We start from the raw sequence: 15,417 nt of genomic DNA, 5'->3' as shown, positions 1-15,417 counted from the left end.
TTACTAGTGGGACACAGGTGGCGCTGTGGGTTAAACCACAGAGCCTAGGACTTGCCGGTCAGAAGGTCGGCGGTTCAAATCCCTGCGACAGGGTGAGCTCTCATGGCTTGGTCCCTGCCAACCTAGCAGTTTGAAAGCATGTCAAAGTGCAAGTAGATAAATAGGTACTGCTCCAGCGGGAAGGTGAACGGCGTTTCCGTGCGCTGCTCTGGTTCTCCAGAAGCGGCTTAGTCATGCTGGCCACATGACCCGGAAGCTGTACGCCGGCTCCTTCGGCCAATAAAGTGAGATGAGCGCTGCAACCCCAGAGTCGGCCACGACTGGACCTAATGGTCAGGGGTCTCTTTACCTTTACCTTTACTAGTGCAACACAGCCGTCAGGGCCGTCTTACCCATAGGCGCTAGGGGTGTGGGGCACCTGGGCGCCGGGCTCTCAGGGGCGCCAGGCCAAGACTCCGGGGCTGAGATTTGGAGTCCAAGGATTGGGAAGAGTCGACAGCCACTGTTGAGCGGAGCAGAGCCCGTTGGAGCACCACAGCTCTTCTGCTGTGGGCAAGTGAGGCGCTGAGGCCACTGGCCGGCTCCGCCCTCCTGCGCACCTGGGATTGGTGGGCCGTCGAGAGGCCCGACCAGTGCAGGATGCTCACATAAGGCACCTGGCTTCACTCAGTTGCCACCGCTGCCTTGGGCTCGGCTGTTGTGTTGTTGCGCTGGGCTCTGCTCGCCCACGCCTTGCTCTGCTGCTGTCACCGCATTGGACTCCTCTGTTGTTGTTGAGCCGGCCGGCCAGGCCAGCTCTGCCGTGCACGCCTTGTCGGCCCATCCTTAAAAAAGGTCCACAACTTTGGGCAACCTGTGGGGGGGGGGCGCTGGGTAGATCTTTGCACCCGGCACTGCATATGCTTAAGATGTCCCTGACAGCCATGCTGCCATTTACTGCCCTCCTTTCTGCTATGATGGCCTGGGACTCGGGCTTGGACTCGGAACCAGAGGAATCTCAGTCTGCGCTGGATCCTCTGCCTCAGGCGGCAGCTGAACCAAGTCTGGGGCCTGGTCCTGAAGATCCCCTGTCTGCACAGGTTCCCCTGCAACAAGCACCAGCTGGGCCGAGTCAGAGGCCTGAGCCTGCCCTGGCTCCAGATGCGGGGATTACCTCGATGCCTTCAGCTGGGCCATCACTTATAGCTGCTCCACTACCAGTTGGGTCAGGAGAGGCTGAGGCGGCCTCTGGGTCTAGTAACCCACCAACATCTCCCGAGCTGCAGAGACTCAGGTCTGAGAGAAGGAGAGACCTGAGTACTCGCGGGAGAAGTACTCACCTTCGGGTGAAACAGGGAGGTGAGCCGCCGGGGGATCAGGACCTGCTGTTACCCCATCAGAGATAAAAGGCTGTCGGACCCTGCCCCAGGTTGCAGGAGCAACATTGCTGCTTGCTGGAACCTGCCTGAGACCCTGTGCCCGACCTAAAAAATATGATGATAATTGTTTCTACATGTGCATCTGCACATACCTAAAAATGCAGGTTTTATGTAAAGTGGTGTCCTCTCTTGTCCTCTTTTTGAGTGATGCTTAAGGGACCACTTATCCAAATTTACAGGATATCAGCCTCTCTCCAAGTTCACAGCCGGGAAGCAGCATTTATTTTTGGCAGAGATGGGGGAGCGATAGAATGGTCCATGGAACGGCCATTCTTCACTCTCCCATATTCCAAGGAAGCAGCAACAGCAGAAAGCTGGGATGGGATGGCCAAGCATTCATGATGCTGTTTTATTCTGCTAAGATAAAATGATAGTTTTCAAAAGATAGTCTCTTTTGGAGTGCATCACATCCCTCATTTTCTCTCTCTTTTTTTTACTGTTGATGTTCCTTGTCTGTTTTGTTGACAGTCAGTGAAATGGCAGGCTGTCGATTTGCTAATAAATTGATTTGATGGTGGTTAAAGAGAAGCAGTCTTAAGTTAGGCACATTTCTCTCTCTGCACCTGTGTGTGGAATGCACATATAATGCCCAGCTTCTTGGTGTATGGACCTTACACTCTATTCCATGGGTAGGCAAACTAAGGCCCGGGGGCCGGATGCGGCCCAATCGCCTTCTAAATCTGGCCCACAGACGGTCCGGGAATCAGCGTGTTTTTACATGAGTAGAACGTGCCCTTTTATTTAAAATGCATTTCTGGGGTATTTGTGGGGCCTGCCTGGTGTTTTTACATAAGTAGAATGTGCGCGTTTATTTAAAATGCATCTCTGGGTTATTTGTGGGGCATAGGAATTCATTCATAATTTTTTCCAAAATATAGTCCGGCCCCCCACAAGGTCTGAGAGACAGTAGACCGGCCCCCTGCTGAAAATGTTTGCTGACCCCTGCTCTATTCCATACTCTCCAACATTTCTCTGATGAAAATAGGGATACCCTATTCCATCATCATTTTATACCCCACCCATCTGACTGGGTTCCCCCAGCCACTCTGGACAGCTACCATGACAGATCCTTTTTTAAAAGAAGTACAGGGAAAACATTAAAAGGTGTGATTTGCAAACTGCCATCTATTGTGGCCCTACCTGCTCATCCCCACCTTATTTTGCTATGTCTACATGCATCTTGCAACAAGAGGAAGCTAAAGGGGTGTGTGCAGGGAAGTCAACACATTTAAAAAGAAAAGAAAAGAGAGAGGAGTCAGCTGAGCTGGTAATGGTGAAAGCTCCTTGATTGCAAAATAGTTTTGGTTTTTCCTGAGAAATCGTGTCCTCTTCACAGAGAGCACGTGTTGTGGTGAAATCACTAAGACTGACCTTGCTGTTTGTGTGGGTGGGAAGAAGAAGAGTTTGGATTTGATATCCCGCTTTATCACTACCCCGAGGAGTCTCAAAGGGATGCGGGTGGCGCTGTGGGTTAAACCACAGAGCCTAGGACATGCCAATCAGAAGGTCGGCGGTTTGAATCCCCACGACGGGGTGAGCTCCCATTGCTCGGTCCCTGCTACTGCCAACCTAGCAGTTCAAAAGCACGTCAAAGTGCAAGTAGATAAATAGGTACTGCTCCAGCGGGAAGGTAAACGGCGTTTCTGTGCGCTGCTCTGGTTTGCCAGAAGTGGCTTAGTCATGCTGGCCACATGACCTGGAAGCTGTATGCCGGCTCCTTCGGCCAGTAAAGTGAGATGAACGCCGCAACCCCAGAGTCGGTCACGACTGGACCTAATGGTCCCTTTACCTTTAAGGAGCCTCAAAGCGGCCAACGTTCTCCTTTCCCTTCCTCCCCCACAACAAACACTCTGTGAGGTGAGTGAGGCTGAGAGACTTCAGAGAAGTGTGACTAGCTGCATGTAGAGGAGCAGGGAAGCCAACCCAGTTCACCAGATTACGAGACTACCACTCTTAACCACTACACCACGCTGGTTCTCCCACACTGGAAGCGATTGGGTAGCCACAACAACCCAGTTGGTGGTCCCTCAGTTGCTGGGGTAATTCTGGCCAATGGGATCGTACGTGCATTAGCCGAGGGACCTATATACACCACTGCACGTTGTGTTGAACTTCCTCTTTTCAGCTCGTGCATCGGTTCACCCACCCTCCCTCCCTTCTTCACTTAGAGCATAGTTAATCTATGGAACTCTCTGCCACAGTAGGCAGTGATGGTCACCAACTTGGACGGCTTTAAAAGCGGATTAGACAGCTTCATGGGGGATAAAGCTGTCAACTAGCCATCAAAGCTACTCTCTGCCTTTGCTATCAGAGGCAGCAACACTTCTGAATACCAGTTGCTAGAAACCACAGGAAGGGAGAGTGCTCCTGTGTTCGAATCCTGCTTGCAGGTTTCCACTGTGGGAACAGGATGCTGGACTAGATGGGCATTGGTCTGATCCAGCAGGCACTTATTATGTTCTTGGCTGCAGCTCAGGAGGGCGAGGGCATGAAAATGCTTGGGAGGACCAGAGTTGGGTTGAATTTGTCTTGCGTGAACCAGGGCAGTAGAAGACAGTGAATTTCTCATGTTCATTTGACCCCATGGTTAACATCGTCTGCACAGCTGTATTTATAGGCTGTTTTTTCTTAGTCTTTTCCCAAAGAGATCTCTGGAAGCTCAGGCGATTCCACCAACATTAATTGCCAAGTGAGAAGAAAATATGTTGACAAGCATCCCTTGTCATATCACACTTTCAGCACATGCTGAGGACGGAAAGTGCAAACTGATTAGGGAGTTATGGGGAACATTTAACCGACACGCTCGCATTTATTTCGTACACAAACAAATCTCCTTTCTGCACGTCTTCATGGGAAAGCAAGCACCTTTTAAGGTATGGAAAATCTTTCCCCCACCCCAGTTTACCCCAGTTTGTCCTTTAATTCCTTTCATGGAATGTCTGTTCTTCATCGATTTGCAATTTGCACGATAGGAGGAGGTGAAAGAATGGAACTCCTCGGCCATTTTGTTTTTAGCTTATAAAATGGTTGCTTTCTGCCCAGAGGTTGTTTCTGGCAAGCTGGTCCAGGAGGTCAGCTCAGGAAACTGAAACTTAACGGGAGAAAAGAAACGGAAGCTTCAGAGGGAACCAGAAACTTAGCAAACCTTTACTTCCCTTCTGTGATTATGAGACTGGGAGTGCCTGTGAATCTGGTAAGCAGGAGAAGAGTGGCTAGAAACCAGTATAAAGAAGCCTAGTCTTGCAGGAGACCTGAACTCCAGTGACGACAAAAAAAGCTAAGCTAAAAGAAGGCTGTAAGATGCCCTGCCAATGGAATCAGGACTGTTGAAATAAAAAAATTAAGGTCTTTTATGAGATAAATGTTCATAACTGCATATATAAACCACATGTCTGAAACCCCACAGCAAATGTCCTGAAACCATTTTGTCCCTCCCAAATTGACCTCAAATATTTCTCTGCAAGGTCGAAGGAAAATGGAAAAGCCTCCCCATTGTCTTTTCCTTCACAAATCCTGTCTTAAGGGTATGCCTGTGTATGAATAGGGTGAGCCTGTGACCTGGCTCAGGAACTAGGTATTTATCATTACAAAAGACTGGCCAGGCTCCCCAGGGTATCCAATCAAGTAAACATTAACAGGTAAAACAACAACAACAAAACAGATAACCTGCCAGACAGGAGATAAACAAAGCACTCAGATTTCTGTTGTAGACCGCCCTTTCTGTGATGCAGGTATGATGTTTCTGGGGGTGATCTTGGACTCCAGGGCGGGCAATTTAAAATGTCTATATAAGGGCAGGCACACCTTTGTTCTGGGTCCTCCTCCTTTCCTGCATGTGAGGGGAGCAGCCTGTTGCAACAGTTTCAATAAAGATCAGGCTTACTAGCTGCTTTGCTTCTCAATATTCTCTGGTTGGCCTCTGTTATTTTCTCCTACCAATGGAGAACCTACAAAGGAATCTATAAGGGCTCTTGTGTTCCCCATAAGGGAATAAGGGCAGATTTTTGTTTATTACACTGTGTAGACACCATACCTTTAAAGTGTATTATTTTCCCCAGCGACTATTGGGAACTATAGTTCATTAAGAGTGCTGGGTGCTCTGTGACAGGCAAACTACAATTCCTTTGGAAAAGCCCTGTGCTTTAACTGTGTGGTGGTGTGCACACAGCCTGGTCTGAGCTAAAATAAGTTGCTTTATTGCTAGGTCTTGGCTGAAGTAGGAAAATAGGTTTCATTTAGGTTTCATTTCACTAGCGACACCCTAGAGGTCCTGGGCCCTAAGGAATTAGATTGGCTTCAACCAGAGCCAGGGCCTTCTCAACACTGGCTCCAGCCTGGTGGAACGCTCTGTCTCATGAGACCAGGGCCCTGCAGGATCTGATTTCTTTCCACAGGGCCTGTAAGACAGAGTTGTTCCGCTTGGCCTTTGGCTTGGAGCCAATTTGATTCCCTCCCCCTTTCTTTTTTCTTTTTCCTTTCTCCTCCTGTGATGAGGCTGCATTTTAATATTTTAATGTTGTATTTTAATCTTGTTTTTAAGTTGTATTCATTCAACTTGTTTTTATTATTGCTTGTTAGCCGCCCTGAGCCCGGCCTTGGCTGGGGAGGGCGGGGTATAAATAAAAATTATTATTATTATTATTATTATTATTATTATTATTATTATGGGTGATGCAGAGCAGTCTGGTCCAACTTTTTGAATGGTAAAGAAGCAGTAGATGAGAATGCACCAGGAGGTGCATACTTGGGACTCAGCTATACAGCAGCAAATAAAACGTTTCAAGTGTGTCACAAAGTGCATGGTAAAACCGCGACACTAGGTGGCGATGGTGAGCTATGGCAAATTCAATATATTTTTTCAAAACTTTTTTTTTTAAAAAAGCATTTTCACAACATTTTTAAAAATATGTGTCTAGATTCCACCTCAGTTTCATTAGTTGAGAACTCTATAATGGTTTGTAGCCAGGAGAGGCCATGCTCTGGGCAGAGAATGTTTCTGGGCACTATTGAAGAGGGTCAGTTATAGCATCAGCTTATAGGAGCCAAGGGCTTATGTGGTCCAAGACAGGTGTTTGGGATGCAAAATCATAGAGTCATAGAATCTTAGAGTTGGAAGGGACCCAAGGGTCATCTAGTCCAACCCTCTGCAATGCAGGAATCTCAGCTAAAGCATCCATGGCATAGTAAAAGACCTGCCAAGGAAACTGAAAAATATTTTTATGTATGCAACAACGGCGGCAAGAGTCTTACTAGCACAAGGATGGAAGAGCGAGGAAATCCCGACCAAAGAACTGTGGCAAGAGAAATTGATGGACTACGCAGAATTGGCAAAATTGACACACAAACTACATGACAAGGATAACTGTGATTTTAAAGATGAATGGGAACCCTTTACAAAGTATTTAAAGAAACAACAAAATGAACTGGACTCCTTGGCAGGTTTTGAATAAACATTCACAAACTTCTTATTGATAACATCTAGATAGATAAATTAAGGATCTGTACAGTTTTGTAACATGCAGAAAATAACATATGTTGATAAACCAGAGAGAGGAGCTGAGGGAAGTCTGGGTGGGGTGGGGTGGGGTGGGAAGGGTGGGTATATTTTGGGGAGCGGGAGGGAAAAATGGCGGGGAATTAAGGATGATATGTTTAAGGATGATAAAATGTTATGTTGAAATTACTAATAATAATATTTTTTAAAAAATAAAGAAAGCATCCATGGCAGGTGGTCATCCAACTTCTGCTGAAAACTTCCAAGGATGGAGAGTCCATAACCTCCAGAGGGAGACTGTTCCAACAGTTCTTACTAGCAGAAAGTTCTTCCTGATGTTTAGTCGGAATCTCATGGCTTATGAAACCTGAGAGACGTTGGTTAACACATCTTGTGTATCACAGACTAGCAGGTCCATCAAACAGTCCTGGCTTGTGGGCTTCCGAAAACATCTAGTTGGCCAACTCCAGGGAACAGGATGCTCAAACCAAATGAGTGGCCAATCTAGCTGGGGCAGGGCCTTGATTCTGAAGCGCCTGCACCTGTGCCGGATCCTCAGGAGCAGGCACCAGGTGAATCCACTCTGGCTCTGGAGGTGGTTGAGGACTCAGTGCCTACAGGTGAGTCTCCCCCTGGGCCCAGTAACCCTTCAGCCTCTCCTGAACTGCAGAGGCTCAGGGCAGAGAGGCGGAGGGAACTGGTTTCTCCCAGGAGGAGTGCTCGCCTTAAGGCCAGGAGAGGCGGGTCTCCTGGGGACCGGGACCGCCCCTGGCCTCAGAGAAGATAAAGGCCAGTCAGCCCGGTCCCAGGTTGCGGGAGCAACATCGTTGAAGAGCTGTTTCGGCCAGCATCCAGTCCTGTTCCCCCAGAGTTCCTGTCCTTGCCCGGCTTCTCGCTGTGGACCCTGCTTTGCCCGAGTAGGACTGTCTGGCGACCCTCAACTCGGGTCCTGGACCTCGCCCCACAGTAACCTCCTCCCTGGACCAGCACACTCATAGGTGTCAATCGCTGGGCAAAGGCACTTGCCCAGGTGGCAGACTACGCAAACCAAAGTTCTATTTTTCCTCTTGTAGTAGGTGCTTAGAAAGTACTTCCCAATACATATCCTATATCCAACTGTTGCCCCAACACATTCCTCCTATGTTAATCATGTCTAACCCTCGCCTTTTCTGATGTAGCAATGATGTAGTGATGATGCTTAATGAACTGTATGCTGGGATAAGATAGAAACTTTTAAAAGTCCTTGTCACCCCATCCTCGGGGTTCAAAATTCCTCTTTGAACCTGTTGCGCAACAAACTTTGGTCTACAGCTATTTGCTCCGGTTGTAAGAAACAAGATTCAGGCTCCACTTTTAAGTATGGAGGTCTGGCTGGAAGAAATATGGACCCTATCGGGACAGAGCTTCTCCAAGATCTGGTGTTTAATATTAAAGACTACCAAAAAAACCGGCAGAGAGGAATTGAGAGAGAATTAAGAGCCTTGGACGTGAGGTCTCCAGGCTGATAGTAGACTAAGACTGATGGACATTTGTTGGGGATTGAAACCGGGAAAGGGGGGGTGGGGTTTGGGAATCCAAAGGGTGCAGAATAATAATCTGTTTTTTTTATTTTGTTTTGTTATTAGTATGAAAATTGGGGAATTCGTGGAAGGGAATTTGGGTCGACTTTAGAAAAAAGTTTTAAGAATGAGCACTGATGTTTAAATACTGATGTTTATAAGTTAAAATTGGTTTTTTTAAAAAATGAATTAAATATAAAAAGGTCAAAAATTGGGGACAAGAACTTGTTGAATTAACAATTTGAATTGGAATATAAGAAGGGGAGGTGTGGGGAAGTCAGGGAAATATGTTATTGAAAATAAGGATTGTAAACTTTATGTGTTTTAAACTTTTTTGTTTTTTCCTTTTGGATTTTTTAATGTATAAAGGTGGAAAAACTTAATAAATATCTTTTAAAAAAATAATATTTGCCCTGGTTGGTGGCTGGACTCCTTCCTTTATTCCGCAGGGACCCAATGAGCTGGGTGACTGAGCAGCCTCGCACCTAGATTTTTCCCTAACAGTTTAGACCAGGGGTAGTCAACTAATGCATCCTTTTTGATGGTAAAATTTCATAGAATCATAGAATCATAGAATCATAGAGTTGGAAGAGACCACAAGGGCCATCGAGTCCAACCCCCTGCCAAGCAGGAAACACCATCAGAGCACTCCTGACATATGGTTTCCTTACCGCCCACCAGTGCTCGATGAAAGGAGGATTCAGCTTGTGCCGTAGAAGTCCCTACCGCCCACCTAGCACCCTGAAACGCCCACTGGTGGGTGATAGGGGCCAGGTTGACAACCTCTGGTTAAGACTGTCTTAGCTACATAATTTTAGTTCTGACAAATTGTTGCACCCCTTGCCCAGTTCTCCAAGGAGTGAGGAGTTCCAGGAGTGCAGCACTTACTCGCGTGGATTTCCTTTGGCGAAAAATATGAGTGGCAGCAGTGCAGAAGTTGGCTCACAAGGCTGTCTTGCCCCCTTCCCCGCTCCAAACCTGCAGTTGGCACTGGATGGGTTAATCAATAAATAGTTAAGGCACCAGGAATGCAGCCAATTTCGCTCAGTTCATCGGCAGGAGCACTGACTGGAGCCAATGGCCCAGTTTACCCAGATAGGTGACAAATGTCTCCATGCAGAGAGGGACTAATAAAGTGCTGGCCGTCCATTCTAGCGCAAGCACAGCCTTTCTGAGCTTAGCATTCGTCCTTCCTCCCTAAGCTATTTACCGTATTTTTTGCTCTAGAAGACGCACTTTTCCCCTCCTAAAATGTAAGCGGAAATGAAGCGAATCCTGGGGGGAGGCAGGCAGGAAAAGCCCCCACTGCTCTTGCGGGCTTTTCCCCAGGAGGGAGAAGGGACTGACTGGCCACTCTTTAAGGAGTGTGCGGGGGGAATTCCCCCACCGCCCACAGAAGCAGGGAGAAGGTCTGGGAGAAGCAGACAGGCTCGCTTCTCCCAGAGCTGCTCCTTGGGGCTGGGGGGGGAAAGGAAACCGGGCTTCCCCCCACAGCCCCGAGAAGCACTTGGACAAGAGGACAGGCTGTGTGCAGCCTGTCCGCTGCTCCCTGAGCTGGGGAGGGAGGAGAAATAATATTTTTTCCCTTGATTTCCCCCTCTGAAAACTAGGTGCTCCCTATGGTCAGGTGCGCCTTATGGAGCGAAAAATACGGTAATTCCAGCTCTTGGGAAAGGCGGCGGTGGGGAGAAGATTAGTCCACTTTGCTGAGATCAGACCCATGTGTCTCCTTCAAGAAGAGCCAGCCGTGTCAATGAGGCAGTGCTCTGAGCAAAGTGAAATAGGCGGGTGACTGATGGCCACCCGCCTGATCTTTCTCTGGCCCCTGCAAGCCCTCCCCGTGCCAGATTGGAAGTGCATAAACCCTTTGCAGCTGGCAAGCGCCTTTCTTATTTTCCGGAAGAGGTGCCTGCAAATTAAGGAGCAGCTGACGACACCACCTCCCCTTGTTTCATAGGTGGGTATGGCGTTTGCCCTCCTATGTGTGTGACATCATACTGGGTTCACAGAGAAAGGGTTAAAAAGGTAAAGGTAAAGGGACCCCTGACCATGAGGTCCAGTCGTGGCCAACTCTGGGGTTGCGGCATTCATCTCGCTTTATTGGCCGGTGTACAGCTTCCGGGTCATGTGGCCCGCATGACTAAGCCGCTTCTGGTGAAACCAGAGCAGTGCACAGAAACGCTGTTTACCTTCCCGCCGGAGCAGTACCTATTTATCTACTTGCACTCTGATGTGCTTTCGAACTTCTAGGTTGGCAGGAGCAGGGACCGAGATCTACATTAGATCTGCTGCCCCTATGGAACCTGCCGCCTGAGGTGATTTCCTGAGCTTGCCTCATGTGTGGGTTGGCCCTGACAGCTACCCTCAGAGTCTAATTTGTAGGACTCAACTGGAAGTGGCAATGAGAGTGGGAAGGCACTGCTAGAGAAGGAGAAGAAGGAGAAGGAAGAAGAAGAAGAAGAAGAAGAAGAAGAAGAAGAAGAAGAAGAAGAAGAAGAAGAAGAACTAGATAATAACAATGATAGTAATTATCATCATCACAATTGTCATTCTTGGGAGCATGTTCCTTGCTCTTGACCTTATGCACATTTCTTTCTTTCTTTCTTTCTTTCTTTCTTTCTTTCTTTCTTTCTTTCTTTCTCCCCCTCCTCATTTAATCCCCCACAACAACCCTGTGAGGTAGCTTAGGCTGAGAGGCAAATGAGCGGCTCAGTCACCCAGGATGCTTCATGGCTGAGTGGGAATTTGAACCCTGGTCTTCCAGGTCTTAGCCCAACGCTCTAAACAATACACCACACTGACTCTCACTTCAAAGCTAGGTTACTGTACTATAGTTCATGTGGGGCTGCCTTTGGTCAGTCCAGAGGCTTCAGCTGGCCTAGAATGAGGCTGGTGATGAGAGTTCAGATAATATCACACAGACCCTCTCTTGGCTCCCCTAATTGCTGCTTTGATTCCAGGCTCAATTAAAAGTGCTGGATTTGACTTTTTAAAGCCATGCATCCCCAGCCAACCACCTACAAACCAGTCTAGGACCTTTATTCCACACCTCCTTCAGATGCTGCTGCCAGCTGAGCTAAGCTGGGCTTACATGCAGGGGTTTGGAGCACGGGTAGGCAAACTAAGGCCCAGGGGCTGGATCCGGCCCATTTGTCTTCTCAATCTGGCCCACGGACGGTCCGGGAATCAGCGTGTTTTTACATGAGTAGAATGTGTCCTTTTATTTAAAATGCATCTCTGGGTTATTTGTGGGGCATAGGAATTCATTCATTTTCTCTCTCTTCAAAATATAGTCTGGCCCCCACAAGGTTGGAGGGACAGTGGACTGGCCCCCTGCTGAAAAAGTTTGCTGACCCCTGGTTTGGGGTATCCAGGATTTGGCAAAGGCTCCTAGGGGAAGTAAGCCCAGCCTCTTCATTGCTTACTTTTAGTGAAGACAATTTTATTTAGTCTCACTTTTTTAGCCTCTTGCTTTATAATGCTAATGCTTCTCACTCTGTATACCTGAAGGAGCATCTCCACCCCAAACGTTCAGCCTGGACACTGAGATCGAGCAATGAGGGTCTTCTGACGGTTCCCTCAGTGCGAAAATTGAAGCTACAGGGAAACAGGCGGAGGGCACTTTTGGTAGTGGCACCCACTCTGTGGAATGTCCTCCCATCAGATGTCTAGGTAAAGGGACCCCTGACCATTAGGTCCAGTCGTGGCCGACTCTGAGGTTGTGGTGCTCATCTCGCTTTATTGGCCTAGGGAGCCGGCGTACAACTTCTGGGTCATGTGGCCAGCATGACTAAGCTGCTTCTGGAGAACCAGAGCAGCGTACGGAAACGCCGTTTACCTTCCTGCCGGAGTAGTGCCTACTTATCTACTTGCGCTTTGACGTGCTTTCAAACTGCTAGGTTGGCGGGAGCAGGGACCGAGCAACGGGAGCTCACCCCTGAATAATTATATAACATTTAGAAAACATCTGAAGGCAACCCTTTTTAAGGTTTGATGTTTTACTATGTTTTTATGTATGATGGAAGTCACTCAGAGTGGCTTGAAGAACCCAGCCAGATGGGCAGGGTACAAATAAATTATTATTATTATGGGCCAACAGCATGGTTTAGCAAATAAAAAAAAGGAGAGAGGGTTTTGGGGCAGCCCCTCTGTGGTTTGCTGGTGTAAAAGGTGTCAATTCCTCACACCTGAAAGTCAACAGCACTTAGGTGACCAGATGCAAAGCTCACCACGCCTTGAATGCTTCTGCAGAACCAGCATTCATTTCATGATCCATTAACCCCATTTGTTTACCACCCAGCCGTCTAATGCGTGTGATAAAAGCCCATAAAAGGAACACGAAGCAAGCAGAGGAACTCTTGGCAGGTGTCAGGCGGTGGTGGCGAGAGAAGCTGCAGCAGTGAAAACTCCCCCCTCCTTTTGCACTCCATTTGAACATTCAGCCATCGGACCCTCTGCACCGAGTCCCCTTATTCAGCACTCAGAACCCCGCTCTCAATTTCACAGGTCGAAGAAACCTACAGCACGCTCCCATTGAGATGCATGTGTGTGTTTACGTTCCTGCCACTCCGTCGTGTCCCATGTGACCTTGCCCAATTCATTCCGAACAGGCTTTATCTAACACACTCGAAGCTGTTATACAATATCAATAACGTAGCTCCGTTTGCTTTGTCTTGCACCAGCAGAGCTCACAGACATCTGAATTCATCAGCCCCTAACGGCTGCTGTATATCGGAGAAGAAATTGTGCAGGCTGCTCCTTAACTGCCATTTCCCTCTTCCTTTTTTTTTTTGAAAAGTAGCAAAATATCTGTTCCGGCCAGTTCTGCCATCTCTGCTAGAAAAAGCACACACACACACACACACACACACACGTACAGCTCTCGCTCTTTTCCCTTCTGCCTCCACTCATCAACAAAACTGCTTCTGCTCACAGCTGATAGCAGGGGATGGTCACGATAGAGGTAGCTGGTTTTGCTGACTTACCCTTTCTCGCTCCTCTTTTTCCCCCAGCAGTGCCAGCAATCACAGTGAGGCAGCTGGTTGAGAAACAGGACCCCCGCTTCCTCTGCTCTCCAAAATCCAGTCCGATCCTGCGGCGCTTGCTTGTTTGCTTGCAAGTTCTTCCTCCCCCCGCACCATCGTATTGGGTACATCCGCGGATGAGGAAGATGCTCTCCCCTCGCAGCCTTCCCGCTCCCCACCCCCTCCCCGATGGATGAGATCAACACATATTAAGATAAAAAGCAAAATTGCTTGCTTAATGTATGCATGATGCTCAATGACCCCTAAGGTGACGACGCCATTCAAAGCCCGGTTCTGTCCTGCGACTCAGTATTTGCCGATGTCCCTCGTTAAAGTAGGCTAAAAATGAATGTTACAGGTCTCTCCTTGGGGGGCGGTGGTCCTCAGGCATGCATGAAAAGGTGCGTAGCTAATCTGAGTAATGTCTAGTGCCATTAGAACTGACTGGCTTTCTGGCGTTAAACTCAACTGGAGGCAGATGGCACTATCTTCTAGAAGATCGGGGTGTCCAAAAGGTAACAGGGCAGACAAGGGGATGGATATGGCTCAAGCATTTCCCTGCTGATGAGTGAGACATCAGTGGCATCCGAGTTATGTGCCCCCAACTCAGCTGTGGCTCTAGCTGCAACATGCTCTCACTGCTGGTGTTTGAAGCTAAGTATATATTGGTGCTTTTGAATTCTGGTGCTGGAGGAGACTCTTGAGAGTCCCATGGACTGCAAGAAGATCAAACTTCTCCATTCTGAAGGAAATCAGCCCTGAGTGCTCACTGGAAGGACAGATCCTGAAGCTGAGGCTCCCATACTTTGGCCACCTCATGAGAAGAGAAGACACCCTGGAAAAGACCCTGATGTTGGGAAAGATGGAGGGCACAAGGAGAAGGGGACGACAGAGGACGAGATGGTTGGACAGTGTTCTTGAAGCTACCAGCATGAGTTTGACCAAACTGCGGGAGGCAGTGGAAGACAGGAGTGCCTGGCGTGCTCTGGTCCATGGGGTCACAAAGAGTCGGACACGACTAAACGACTAAACAACAACAACAACAACAAAATATATGACACCAGCCACAACCCATATGCAACCTGTAGTTTCTTCAGCAATACAGCTGTTTGGTGCTTTCCCGGTCAAACCAGCCACCATCCCTTTAGGAAATGTAAGCTGAGGTGTGTACACCTGAAACAGCCATTACACATGTGCAGATGAACAGGAGTTTGGGGGATTTCAGCTCCTGGAAAACTAATCAGGTAACAGACATCTTAACCAGGTAGGAAGAGCCCTCCTAGATGTTGCAGGATTTAGGGTGGCCAGGACCTTTTTATTAATAATAATAATAATAATAATAATAATAATAATAATAATAATAATTTATTATTTGTACCCCGCCCATCTGGCTGGGTTTCCCCAGCCACTCTGGGCGGCTTCCATAGAAACCAAAAATACACTAAGATGTCACACATTAAAAACTTCCCTGAACAGGGCTGCCTTAAGATGTCTTCTGGATGTCAGGTAGTTGTTTATCACTTTGACATCTGATGGGAGGGCGTTCCACAGGGCGGGCGCCACTACCAAGAAGGCCCTCTGCCTGGTTCCCTGTAGCTTTGCTTCTTGCAATGAGGGAACCACCAGAAGGCCCTTGGCACTGGACCTCAGCGTCCGGGCTGAACGATGGGGGTGGAGACGCTCCTTCAGGTATACTGGGCCAAGGCCGTTTAGGGCTTTAAAGGTCAACACCAGCACTTTGAATTGTGCTTGGAAACGTACTGGGAGCCAATGTAGGTCTTTCAAGACTGGTGTTATGTGGTCTCGGCGGCCGTCCCCAGTCACCAGTCTAGCTGCCACTTTCTGGATTAGTTGTAGTTTCCGAGTCACCCTCAAAGGTAGCCCCACATAGAGCGCATTGCAGTAGTCCAAGCGGGAGATAA

This window comes from Podarcis raffonei, chromosome 7 (assembly GCF_027172205.1).
Source record: "Podarcis raffonei isolate rPodRaf1 chromosome 7, rPodRaf1.pri, whole genome shotgun sequence".
In the NCBI taxonomy this organism is placed as follows: domain Eukaryota; kingdom Metazoa; phylum Chordata; class Lepidosauria; order Squamata; family Lacertidae; genus Podarcis; species Podarcis raffonei.
This window is presented reverse-complemented; position numbering follows the sequence as displayed.